General features: G+C 49.0%; 1 protein-coding gene across 3 annotated transcripts in view; it reads left to right on the top strand.

Annotated features, from left to right (window-relative positions):
* Positions 1–16116, top strand: part of LOC137372616 (netrin-G1-like) — a 726973-nt gene that overhangs the window by 688567 nt on the left and 22290 nt on the right. The window lies entirely within an intron of this gene.

The raw sequence follows: 16116 nt of genomic DNA on the forward strand, positions 1-16116 counted from the left end.
AGTGATCATAACTCCACACACTGACCAAGAGTGACCATAACTCCCCACACTGACTAAGAGTGATCATAACTCCACACACTAACCGAGAGTGACCATAACTCCCTGCACTGACCAAGAGTGATCTTAACTCCACACACTGACCAAGAGTGATCATAACTCCACACACTAACCAAGAGTGACCATAACTCCCCACACTGACCAAGAGTGATCATAACTCCACACACTGACCGAGAATGACCATAACTCCCCACACTGGCTGAGAGTGACCATAACTCCCTGCACTGACCAAGAGTGATCATAACTCCACACACTGACCAAGAGTGATCATAACTCTACACACTAACCAAGAGTGACCATAACTCCCCACACTGATCAAGAGTGATCAGATCTCCATACACTGTCCGAGAGTGACCATAACTCCACACACTGACTGAGAGTGACCAAACCTCCCCACACTGACCAAGAGTGACCAAAACTCCCCACACTGACCAAGAGTGACCATAACTCCCCACACTGACTGACAGTGACCATAACTCCCCACACTGACCAAGAGTGACCATAACTCCCCACACTGACTGAGAGTGACCATACCTCCACACACTGACCAAGAGTGATCATAACTCCACACACTAACCGAGAGTGACCATAACTCCCCACACTGACCAAGAGTGATCATAACTCCACACACTGACCAAGAGTGACCATAACTCCACACACTGACCAAGAGTGATCATAACTCCACACACTAACCGAGAGTGACCACAACTCCCCACACTGACCAAGAGTGATCATAACTCCACACACTGACCGAGAGTGACCATAACTCCCCACACTGACCAAGAGTGATCATAACTCCACACACTAACCGAGAGTGACCATAACTCCCTGCACTGACCAAGAGTGATCATAACGCCACACACTGACCAAGAGTGATCATAACTCCACACACTAACCGAGAGTGACCATAACTCCCCACACTGACGGAGAGTGATCATAACTCCACACGCTGACCGAGAGTGACCATAACTCCCCACACTGACTGAGAGTGATCATAACTCCACACACTAACCGAGAGTGACCATAACTCCCCACACTGACCAAGAGTGATCATAACTCCACACACTGACTGAGAGTGACCAAAACTCCCCACACTGACCAAGAGTGACCATAACTCCACACACTGACTGAGAGTGACCATAACTCCCCACACTGACTGAGAGTGACCATAACTCCCCACACTGACTGAGAGTGACCATAACTCCACACACTGACCAAGAGTGATCATAACTCCACACACTAACCGAGAGTGACCATAACTCCCCACACTGACCAAGAGTGATCATAACTCCACACACTGACCGAGAGTGACCATAACTCCCCACACTGACCAAGAGTGATCATAACTCCACACACTGACCGAGAGTGACCATAACTCCCCACACTGACCAAGAGTGATCATAACTCCACACACTGACCAAGAGTGATCATAACTCCACACACTAACCGAGAGTGACCATAACTCCCCACACTGACCGAGAGTGATCATAACTCCACACACTGACCGAGAGTGACCATAACTCCCCACACTGACCAAGAGTGATCATAACTCGACACACTAACCGTGAGTGACCATAACTCCCTGCACTGACCAAGAGTGACCATAACTGCACGCACTGACTGAGAGTTACCATAACTCCCCGCACTCACTGAGAGTGACCATAACTCCCCACACTGACCAAGAGTGACCATAACTCCCCGCACTGACTGAGAGTGACTATAACTCCCCACATTGACTGAGAATGACCATAACTCCACACACTGACCAGGAGTGACCATATTTCCCCACACTGACTGAGAGTGACCATAACTCCCCACACTGACCAAGAGTGATCATAAGTCCACACACTGACCAAGAGTGATCATAACTCCACACACTAACCAAGAGTGACCATAACTCCCCACACTGACCAAGAGTGATCATAACTCCACACACTGACCGAGAGTGACCATAACTCCCCACACTGACTGAGAGTGACCATAACTCCCTGCACTGACCAAGAGTGATCATAACTCCACACACTGACCAAGAGTGATCATAACTCCACACACTAACCAAGAGTGACCATAACTCCCCACACTGATCAAGAGTGATCAGAACTCCACACACTGACAGAGAGTGACCATAACTCCACACACTGACTGAGAGTGACCGAAACTCCCCACACTGACCAAGAGTGACCATAACTCCCCACACTGACTGAGAGTGACCAAAACTCCCCACACTGACCAAGAGTGACCATAACTCCCCACACTGACTGAGAGTGACCATAACTCCCCACACTGACCAAGAGTGACCATAACTCCCCACACTGACTGAGAGTGACCATAACTCCACACACTGAGCAAGAGTGATCATAACTCCACACACTGACCGAGAGTGACCAGAACTCCACACACTGACCAAGAGCAATCATAACTCCACACACTAACCGAGAGTGACCATAACTCCCCACACTGACCAAGAGTGATCATAACTCCACACACTGACCGAGAGTGACCATAACTCCTCACACTGACTAAGAGTGATCAAAACTCCACACACTAACCGAGAGTGACCATAACTCCCTGCACTGACCAAGAGTGATCATAACTCCACACACTGACCAAGAGTGATCATAACTCCACACACTAACCAAGAGTGACCATAAGTCCCCACACTGACCAAGAGTGATCATAACTCCACACACTGACCGAGAGTGACCATAACTCCCCGCACTGACTGAGAGTGACCATAACTCCCTGCACTGACCAAGAGTGATCATAACTCCACACACTGACCAAGAGTGATCATAACTCCACACACTAACCAAGAGTGACCATAACTCCCCACACTGATCAAGAGTGATCAGAACTCCACACACTGTCCGAGAGTGACCATAACTCCACACACTGACTTAGAGTGACCAAAACTCCCCACACTGAACAAGAGTGACCATAACTCCCCACACTGACTGAGAGTGACCAAAACTCCCCACACTGACCAAGAGTGACCATAACTCCCCACACTGACTGACAGTGACCATAACTCCCCTGACTGACCAAGAGTGACCATAACTCCCCACACTGACTGAGAGTGACCATAACGCCACACACTGACCAAGAGTGATCATAACTCCACACACTAACCGAGAGTGACCATAACTCCCCACACTGACCAAGAGTGATCATAACTCCACACACTGACCGAGAGTGACCATAACTCCCCACACTGACCAAGAGTGATCATAACTCCACACACTAACCGAGAGTGACCATAACTCCCTGCACTGACCAAGAGTGATCATAACTCCACACACTGACCAAGACTGATCTTAACTCCACACACTGACCGAGAGTGACCATAACTCCACACACTGACTGAGAGTGACCAAAACTCCCCACACTGACCAAGAGTGACCATAACTCCCCACACTGACTGACAGTGACCAAAACTCCCCAAACTGACTAAGAGTGACCATAACTCCCCACACTGACTGAGAGTGACCATAACTCCACACACTGACCAAGAGTGATCATAACTCCACACACTAACCGAGAGTGACCATAACTCCCCACACTGACCAAGAGTGATCATAACTCCACACACTGACCGAGAGTGACCATAACTCCCCACACTGACCAAGAGTGATCATAACTCCACACACTAACCGAGAGTGACCATAACTCCCCACACTGACCAAGAGTGATCATAACTCCACACACTGACCAAGAGTGATCATAACTCCACACACTGACCGAGAGTGACCATAACTCCACACAATGACTGAGAGTGACCAAAACTCCCCACACTGACCAAGAGTGACCATAACTCCCCACACTGACTGACAGTGACCAAAACTCCCCACACTGACTAAGAGTGACCGTAACTCCCCACACTGACTGAGCGTGACCATAACTCCCCATACTGACCAAGAGTGACCATAACTCCCCACACTGACTGAGAGTGACCATAACTCCACACACTGACCAAGAGTGATCATAACTCCACACACTAACCGAGAGTGACCATAACTCCCCACACTGACCAAGAGTGATCATAACTCCACACACTGACCGAGAGTGACCATAACTCCACACACTGGCCAAGAGTGATCATAACTCCACACACTAACCGAGAGTGACCATAACTCCCCACACTGACCAAGAGTGATCATAACTCCACACACTGACCAAGAGTGACCATAACTCCCCACACTGACTAAGAGTGATCATAACTCCACACACTAACCGAGAGTGACCATAACTCCCTGCACTGACCAAGAGTGATCTTAACTCCACACACTGACCAAGAGTGATCATAACTCCACACACTAACCAAGAGTGACCATAACTCCCCACACTGACCAAGAGTGATCATAACTCCACACACTGACCGAGAATGACCATAACTCCCCACACTGGCTGAGAGTGACCATAACTCCCTGCACTGACCAAGAGTGATCATAACTCCACACACTGACCAAGAGTGATCATAACTCTACACACTAACCAAGAGTGACCATAACTCCCCACACTGATCAAGAGTGATCAGATTTCCATACACTGTCCGAGAGTGACCATAACTCCACACACTGACTGAGAGTGACCAAACCTCCCCACACTGACCAAGAGTGACCAAAACTCCCCACACTGACCAAGAGTGACCATAACTCCCCACACTGACTGACAGTGACCATAACTCCCCACACTGACCAAGAGTGACCATAACTCCCCACACTGACTGAGAGTGACCATAACTCCACACACTGACCAAGAGTGATCATAACTCCACACACTGACCGAGAGTGACCATAACTCCCCACACTGACCAAGAGTGATCATAACTCCACACACTGACCGAGAGTGACCATAACTCCACACACTGACCAAGAGTGATCATAACTCCACACACTAACCGAGAGTGACCACAACTCCCCACACTGACCAAGAGTGATCATAACTCCACACACTGACCGAGAGTGACCATAACTCCCCACACTGACCAAGAGTGATCATAACTCCACACACTAACCGAGAGTGACCATAACTCCCTGTACTGACCAAGAGTGATCATAACGCCACACACTGACCAAGAGTGATCATAACTCCACACACTAACCGAGAGTGACCATAACTCCCCACACTGACGGAGAGTGATCATAACTCCACACGCTGACCGAGAGTGACCATAACTCCCCACACTGACTGAGAGTGATCATAACTCCACACACTAACCGAGAGTGACCATAACTCCCCACACTGACCAAGAGTGATCATAACTCCACACACTGACTGAGAGTGACCAAAACTCCCCACACTGACCAAGAGTGACCATAACTCCACACACTGACTGAGAGTGACCATAACTCCCCACACTGACTGAGAGTGACCATAACTCCCCACACTGACTGAGAGTGACCATAACTCCACACACTGACCAAGAGTGATCATAACTCCACACACTAACCGAGAGTGACCATAACTCCCCACACTGACCAAGAGTGATCATAACTCCACACACTGACCGAGAGTGACCATAACTCCCCACACTGACCAAGAGTGATCATAACTCCACACACTGACCGAGAGTGACCATAACTCCCCACACTGACCAAGAGTGATCATAACTCCACACACTGACCAAGAGTGATCATAACTCCACACACTAACCGAGAGTGACCATAACTCCCCACACTGACCGAGAGTGATCATAACTCCACACACTGACCGAGAGTGAACATAACTCCCCACACTGACCAAGAGTGATCATAACTCGACACACTAACCGTGAGTGACCATAACTCCCTGCACTGACCAAGAGTGACCATAACTGCACGCACTGACTGAGAGTTACCATAACTCCCCGCACTCACTGAGAGTGACCATAACTCCCCACACTGACCAAGAGTGACCATAACTCCCCGCACTGACTGAGAGTGACTATAACTCCCCACATTGACTGAGAATCACCATAACTCCACACACTGACCAGGAGTGACCATATTTCCCCACACTGACTGAGAGTGACCATAACTCCCCACACTGACCAAGAGTGATCATAAGTCCACACACTGACCAAGAGTGATCATAACTCCACACACTAACCAAGAGTGACCATAACTCCCCACACTGACCAAGAGTGATCATAACTCCACACACTGACCGAGAGTGACCATAACTCCCCACACTGACTGAGAGTGACCATAACTCCCTGCACTGACCAAGAGTGATCATAACTCCACACACTGACCAAGAGTGATCATAACTCCACACACTAACCAAGAGTGACCATAACTCCCCACACTGATCAAGAGTGATCAGAACTCCACACACTGACAGAGAGTGACCATAACTCCACACACTGACTGAGAGTGACCGAAACTCCCCACACTGACAAAGAGTGACCATAACTCCCCACACTGACTGAGAGTGACCAAAACTCCCCACACTGACCAAGAGTGACCATAACTCCCCACACTGACTGAGAGTGACCATAACTCCCCACACTGACCAAGAGTGACCATAACTCCCCACACTGACTGAGAGTGACCATAACTCCACACACTGAGCAAGAGTGATCATAACTCCACACACTGACCGAGAGTGACCAGAACTCCACACACTGACCAAGAGCAATCATAACTCCACACACTAACCGAGAGTGACCATAACTCCCCACACTGACCAAGAGTGATCATAACTCCACACACTGACCGAGAGTGACCATAACTCCTCACACTGACTAAGAGTGATCAAAACTCCACACACTAACCGAGAGTGACCATAACTCCCTGCACTGACCAAGAGTGATCATAACTCCACACACTGACCAAGAGTGATCATAACTCCACACACTAACCAAGAGTGACCATAAGTCCCCACACTGACCAAGAGTGATCATAACTCCACACACTGACCGAGAGTGACCATAACTCCCCACACTGACTGAGAGTGACCATAACTCCCTGCACTGACCAAGAGTGATCATAACTCCACACACTGACCAAGAGTGATCATAACTCCACACACTAACCAAGAGTGACCATAACTCCCCACACTGATCAAGAGTGATCAGAACTCCACACACTGTCCGAGAGTGACCATAACTCCACACACTGACTGAGAGTGACCAAAACTCCCCACACTGACCAAGAGTGACCATAACTCCCCACACTGACTGAGAGTGACCAAAACTCCCCACACTGACCAAGAGTGACCATAACTCCCCACACTGACTGACAGTGACCATAACTCCCCTGACTGACCAAGAGTGACCATAACTCCCCACACTGACTGAGAGTGACCATAACGCCACACACTGACCAAGAGTGATCATAACTCCACACACTAACCGAGAGTGACCATAACTCCCCACACTGACCAAGAGTGATCATAACTCCACACACTGACCGAGAGTGACCATAACTCCCCACACTGACCAAGAGTGATCATAACTCCACACACTAACCGAGAGTGACCATAACTCCCTGCACTGACCAAGAGTGATCATAACTCCACACACTGACCAAGAGTGATCTTAACTCCACACACTGACCGAGAGTGACCATAACTCCACACACTGACTGAGAGTGACCAAAACTCCCCACACTGACCAAGAGTGACCATAACTCCCCACACTGACTGACAGTGACCAAAACTCCCCAAACTGACTAAGAGTGACCATAACTCCCCACACTGACTGAGAGTGACCATAACTCCCCATGCTGACCAAGAGTGACCATAACTCCCCACACTGACTGAGAGTGACCATAACTCCACACACTGACCAAGAGTGATCATAACTCCACACACTAACCGAGAGTGACCATAACTCCCCACACTGACCAAGAGTGATCATAACTCCACATACTGACCGAGAGTGACCATAACTCCACACACTGGCCAAGAGTGATCATAACTCCACACACTAACCGAGAGTGACCATAACTCCCCACACTGACCAAGAGTGATCATAACTCCACACACTGACCAAGAGTGACCATAACTCCCCACACTGACTAAGAGTGATCATAACTCCACACACTAACCGAGAGTGACCATAACTCCCTGCACTGACCAAGAGTGATCATAACTCCACACACTGACCAAGAGTGATCATAACTCCACACACTAACCAAGAGTGACCATAACTCCCCACACTGACCAAGAGTGATCATAACTCCACACACTGACCGAGAGTGACCATAACTCCCCACACTGACTGAGAGTGACCATAACTCCCTGCACTGACCAAGAGTGATCATAACTCCACACACTGACCAAGAGTGATCATAACTCCACACACTAACCAAGAATGACCATAACTCCCCACACTGATCAAGAGTGATCAGATCTCCACACACTGTCCGAGAGTGACCATAACTCCACACACTGACCAAGAGTGATCATAACTCCACACACTAACCGAGAGTGACCATAACTCCCCACACTGACCAAGAGTGATCATAACTCCACACACTGACCAAGAGTGATCATAACTCCACACACTGACCGAGAGTGACCATAACTCCACACACTGACTGAGAGTGACCAAAACTCCCCACACTGACCAAGAGTGACCATAACTCCCCACACTGACTGACAGTGACCAAAACTCCCCACACTGACTAAGAGTGACCATAACTCCCCACACTGACTGAGCGTGACCATAACTCCCCATACTGACCAAGAGTGACCATAACTCCCCACACTGACTGAGAGTGACCATAACTCCACACACTGACCAAGAGTGATCATAACTCCACACACTAACCGAGAGTGACCATAACTCCCCACACTGACCAAGAGTGATCATAACTCCACACACTGACCGAGAGTGACCATAACTCCACACACTGGCCAAGAGTGATCATAACTCCACACACTAACCGAGAGTGACCATAACTCCCCACACTGACCAAGAGTGATCATAACTCCACACACTGACCAAGAGTGACCATAACTCCCCACACTGACTAAGAGTGATCATAACTCCACACACTAACCGAGAGTGACCATAACTCCCTGCACTGACCAAGAGTGATCTTAACTCCACACACTGACCAAGAGTGATCATAACTCCACACACTAACCAAGAGTGACCATAACTCCCCACACTGACCAAGAGTGATCATAACTCCACACACTGACCGAGAATGACCATAACTCCCCACACTGGCTGAGAGTGACCATAACTCCCTGCACTGACCAAGAGTGATCATAACTCCACACACTGACCAAGAGTGATCATAACTCCACACACTAACCAAGAGTGACCATAACTCCCCACACTGATCAAGAGTGATCAGATCTCCATACACTGTCCGAGAGTGACCATAACTCCACACACTGACTGAGAGTGACCAAACCTCCCCACACTGACCAAGAGTGACCAAAACTCCCCACACTGACCAAGAGTGACCATAACTCCCCACACTGACTGACAGTGACCATAACTCCCCACACTGACCAAGAGTGACCATAACTCCCCACACTGACTGAGAGTGACCATAACTCCACACACTGACCAAGAGTGATCATAACTCCACACACTAACCGAGAGTGACCATAACTCCCCACACTGACCAAGAGTGATCATAACTCCACACACTGACCGAGAGTGACCATAACTCCACACACTGACCAAGAGTGATCATAACTCCACACACTAACCGAGAGTGACCATAACTCCCCACACTGACCAAGAGTGATCATAACTCCACACACTGACCGAGAGTGACCATAACTCCCCACACTCACCAAGAGTGATCATAACTCCACACACTAACCGAGAGTGACCATAACTCCCTGCACTGACCAAGAGTGATCATAACGCCACACACTGACCAAGAGTGATCATAACTCCACACACTAACCGAGAGTGACCATAACTCCCCACACTGACGGAGAGTGATCATAACTCCACACGCTGACCGAGAGTGACCATAACTCACCACACTGACTGAGAGTGATCATAACTCCACACACTAACCGAGAGTGACCATAACTCCCCACACTGACCAAGAGTGATCATAACTCCACACACTGACTGAGAGTGACCAAAACTCCCCACACTGACCAAGAGTGACCATAACTCCACACACTGACTGAGAGTGACCATAACTCCCCACACTGACTGAGAGTGACCATAACTCCCCACACTGACTGAGAGTGACCATAACTCCACACACTGACCAAGAGTGATCATAACTCCACACACTAACCGAGAGTGACCATAACTCCCCACACTGACCAAGAGTGATCATAACTCCACACACTGACCGAGAGTGACCATAACTCCCCACACTGACCAAGAGTGATCATAACTCCACACACTGACCGAGAGTGACCATAACTCCCCACACTGACCAAGAGTGATCATAACTCCACACACTGACCAAGAGTGATCATAACTCCACACACTAACCGAGAGTGACCATAACTCCCCACACTGACCGAGAGTGATCATAACTCCACACACTGACCGAGAGTGACCATAACTCCCCACACTGACCAAGAGTGATCATAACTCGACACACTAACCGTCAGTGACCATAACTCCCTGCACTGACCAAGAGTGACCATAACTGCACGCACTGACTGAGAGTTACCATAACTCCCCGCACTCACTGAGAGTGACCATAACTCCCCACACTGACCAAGAGTGACCAAAACTCCACACACTGACCAAGAGTGACCATAACTCCCCACACTGACTGACAGTGACCATAACTCCCCACACTGACCAAGAGTGACCATAACTCCCCACACTGACTGAGAGTGACCATAACTCCACACACTGACCAAGAGTGATCATAACTCCACACACTAACCGAGAGTGACCATAACTCCCCACACTGACCAAGAGTGATCATAACTCCACACACTGACCGAGAGTGACCATAACTCCACACACTGACCAAGAGTGATCATAACTCCACACACTAACCGAGAGTGACCATAACTCCCCACACTGACCAAGAGTGATCATAACTCCACACACTGACCGAGAGTGACCATAACTCCCCACACTGACCAAGAGTGATCATAACTCCACACACTAACCGAGAGTGACCATAACTCCCTGCACTGACCAAGAGTGATCATAACACCACACACTGACCAAGAGTGATCATAACTCCACACACTAACCGAGAGTGACCATAACTCCCCACACTGACGGAGAGTGATCATAACTCCACACGCTGACCGAGAGTGACCATAACTCACCACACTGACTGAGAGTGATCATAACTCCACACACTAACCGAGAGTGACCATAACTCCCCACACTGACCAAGAGTGATCATAACTCCACACACTGACTGAGAGTGACCAAAACTCCCCACACTGACCAAGAGTGACCAAAACTCCCCACACTGACCAAGAGTGACCATAACTCCCCACACTGACTGACAGTGACCATAACTCCCCACACTGACCAAGAGTGACCATAACTCCCCACACTGACTGAGAGTGACCATAACTCCACACACTGACCGAGAGTGATCATAACTCCCCACACTGACCAAGAGTGATCATAACTCCACACACTGACTGAGAGTGACCATAACTCCCCACACTGACCAAGAGTGATCATAACTCCACACACTGACTGAGAGTGACCATAACTCCCCACACTGACTGAGAGTGACCATAACTCCCCACACTGACTGAGAGTGACCATAACTCCACACACTGACCAAGAGTGATCATAACTCCACACACTAACCGAGAGTGACCATAACTCCCCACACTGACCAAGAGTGATCATAACTCCACACACTGACCGAGAGTGACCATAACTCCCCACACTGACCAAGAGTGATCATAACTCCACACACTGACCGAGAGTGACCATAACTCACCACACTGACCAAGAGTGATCAAAACTCCACACACTGACCAAGAGTGATCATAACTCCACACACTAACCGAGAGTGACCATAACTCCCCACACTGACCGAGAGTGATCATAACTCCACACACTGACCGAGAGTGACCATAACTCCCCACACTGACCAAGAGTGATCATAACTCGACACACTAACCGTGAGTGACCATAACTCCCTGCACTGACCAAGAGTGACCATAACTGCACGCACTGACTGAGAGTTACCATAACTCCCCGCACTCACTGAGAGTGACCATAACTCCCCACACTGACCAAGAGTGACCATAACTCCCCGCACTGACTGAGAGTGACTATAACTCCCCACATTGACTGAGAATGACCATAACTCCACACACTGACCAGGAGTGACCATATTTCCCCACACTGACTGAGAGTGACCATAACTCCCCACACTGACCAAGAGTGATCATAAGTCCACACACTGACCAAGAGTGATCATAACTCCACACACTAACCAAGAGTGACCATAACTCCCCACACTGACCAAGAGTGATCATAACTCCACACACTGACCGAGAGTGACCATAACTCCCCACACTGACTGAGAGTGACCATAACTCCCTGCACTGACCAAGAGTGATCATAACTCCACACACTGACCAAGAGTGATCATAACTCCACACACTAACCAAGAGTGACCATAACTCCCCACACTGATCAAGAGTGATCAGAACTCCACACACTGACAGAGAGTGACCATAACTCCACACACTGACTGAGAGTGACCGAAACTCCCCACACTGACCAAGAGTGACCATAACTCCCCACACTGACTGAGAGTGACCAAAACTCCCCACACTGACCAAGAGTGACCATAACTCCCCACACTGACTGAGAGTGACCATAACTCCCCACACTGACCAAGAGTGACCATAACTCCCCACACTGACTGAGAGTGACCATAACTCCACACACTGAGCAAGAGTGATCATAACTCCACACACTGACCGAGAGTGACCAGAACTCCACACACTGACCAAGAGCAATCATAACTCCACACACTAACCGAGAGTGACCATAACTCCCCACACTGACCAAGAGTGATCATAACTCCACACACTGACCGAGAGTGACCATAACTCCTCACACTGACTAAGAGTGATCAAAACTCCACACACTAACCGAGAGTGACCATAACTCCCTGCACTGACCAAGAGTGATCATAACTCCACACACTGACCAAGAGTGATCATAACTCCACACACTAACCAAGAGTGACCATAAGTCCCCACACTGACCAAGAGTGATCATAACTCCACACACTGACCGAGAGTGACCATAACTCCCCACACTGACTGAGAGTGACCATAACTCCCTGCACTGACCAAGAGTGATCATAACTCCACACACTGACCAAGAGTGATCATAACTCCACACACTAACCAAGAGTGACCATAACTCCCCACACTGATCAAGAGTGATCAGAACTCCACACACTGTCCGAGAGTGACCATAACTCCACACACTGACTGAGAGTGACCAAAACTCCCCACACTGACCAAGAGTGACCATAACTCCCCACACTGACTGAGAGTGACCAAAACTCCCCACACTGACCAAGAGTGACCATAACTCCCCACACTGACTGACAGTGACCATAACTCCCCTGACTGACCAAGAGTGACCATAACTCCCCACACTGACTGAGAGTGACCATAACTCCACACACTGACCAAGAGTGATCATAACTCCACACACTAACCGAGAGTGACCATAACTCCCCACACTGACCAAGAGTGATCATAACTCCACACACTGACCGAGAGTGACCATAACTCCCCACACTGACCAAGAGTGATCATAACTCCACACACTAACCGAGAGTGACCATAACTCCCTGCACTGACCAAGAGTGATCATAACTCCACACACTGACCAAGAGTGATCTTAACTCCACACACTGACCGAGAGTGACCATAACTCCACACACTGACTGAGAGTGACCAAAACTCCCCACACTGACCAAGAGTGACCATAACTCCCCACACTGACTGACAGTGACCAAAACTCCCCACACTGACTAAGAGTGACCATAACTCCCCACACTGACTGAGAGTGACCATAACTCCCCATGCTGACCAAGAGTGACCATAACTCCCCACACTGACTGAGAGTGACCATAACTCCACACACTGACCAAGAGTGATCATAACTCCACACACTAACCGAGAGTGACCATAACTCCCCACACTGACCAAGAGTGATCATAACTCCACATACTGACCGAGAGTGACCATAACTCCACACACTGGCCAAGAGTGATCATAACTCCACACACTAACCGAGAGTGACCATAACTCCCCACACTGACCAAGAGTGATCATAACTCCACACACTGACCAAGAGTGACCATAACTCCCCACACTGACTAAGAGTGATCATAACTCCACACACTAACCGAGAGTGACCATAACTCCCTGCACTGACCAAGAGTGATCATAACTCCACACACTGACCAAGAGTGATCATAACTCCACACACTAACCAAGAGTGACCATAACTCCCCACACTGACCAAGAGTGATCATAACTCCACACACTGACCGAGAGTGACCATAACTCCCCACACTGACTGAGAGTGACCATAACTCCCTGCACTGACCAAGAGTGACCATAACTCCACACACTGACTGAGAGTGACCAAACCTCCCCACACTGACCAAGAGTGACCAAAACTCCCCACACTGACCAAGAGTGACCATAACTCCCCACACTGACTGAGAGTGACCATAACTCCACACACTGACAAAGAGTGATCATAACTCCACACACTAACCGAGAGTGACCATAACTCCCCACACTGACCAAGAGTGATCATAACTCCACACACTGACCGAGAGTGACCATAACTCCACACACTGACCAAGAGTGATCATAACTCCACACACTAACCGAGAGTGACCATAACTCCCCACACTGACCAAGAGTGATCATAACTCCACACACTGACCGAGAGTGACCATAACTCCCCACACTGACCAAGAGTGATCATAACTCCACACACTAACCGAGAGTGACCATAACTCCCTGCACTGACCAAGAGTGATCATAACTCCACACACTGACCAAGAGTGATCATAACTCCACACACTAACCGAGAGTGACCATAACTCCCCACACTGACGGAGAGTGATCATCACTCCACACGCTGACCGAGAGTGACCATAACTCCACACACTGACCAAGAGTGATCATAACTCCACACACTGACTGAGAGTGACCAAAACTCCCCACACTGACCAAGAGTGACCATAACTCCACACACTGACTGAGAGTGACCATAACTCCACACACTGACCAAGAGTGACCATAACTCCAAACACTGACTGAGAGTGACCATAACTCACCACACTGACCGACAGTGGCCATAACTCCCCACACTGACTGAGAGTGACCAAAACTGCACACACTGACTGAGAGTGACCATAACTCCCCACACTGACTGAGAGTGACCATAACTCCCCACACTGACTGAGTGTGACCATAACTCCACACACTGACCAAGAGTGATCATAACTCCACACACTAACCGAGAGTGACCATAACTCCCCACACTGACCAAGAGTGATCATAACTCCACACACTGACCGAGAGTGACCATAACTCCACACACTGACCAAGAGTGATCATAACTCCACACACTAACCGAGAGTGACCATAACTCCCCACACTGACCAAGAGTGATCATAACTCCACACACTGACCGAGAGTGACCATAACTCCCCACACTGACCAAGAGTGATCATAACTCCACACACTTACCGAGAGTGACCATAACTCCCTGCACTGACCAAGAGTGATCATAACTCCCCACACTGACCAAGAGTGATCATAACTCCACACACTAACCGAGAGTGACCATAACTCCCCACACTGACCAAGAGTGATCATAACTCCACACACTGACTGAGAGTGACCAAAACTCCCCACACTGACCAAGAGTGACCATAACTCCACACACTGAATGAGAGTGACCATAACTCCACACACTGACCAAGAGTGACCATAACTCCACACACTGACTGAGAGTGACCATAACTCACCACACTGACCGACAGTGGCCATAACTCCCCACACTGACTGAGAGTGACCATAACTGCACACACTGACTGAGAGTGACCATAAATCCCCACACTGACTGAGAGTGACCATAACTCCCCGCAC

Source organism: Heterodontus francisci, chromosome 8 (assembly GCF_036365525.1).
Source record: "Heterodontus francisci isolate sHetFra1 chromosome 8, sHetFra1.hap1, whole genome shotgun sequence".
In the NCBI taxonomy this organism is placed as follows: domain Eukaryota; kingdom Metazoa; phylum Chordata; class Chondrichthyes; order Heterodontiformes; family Heterodontidae; genus Heterodontus; species Heterodontus francisci.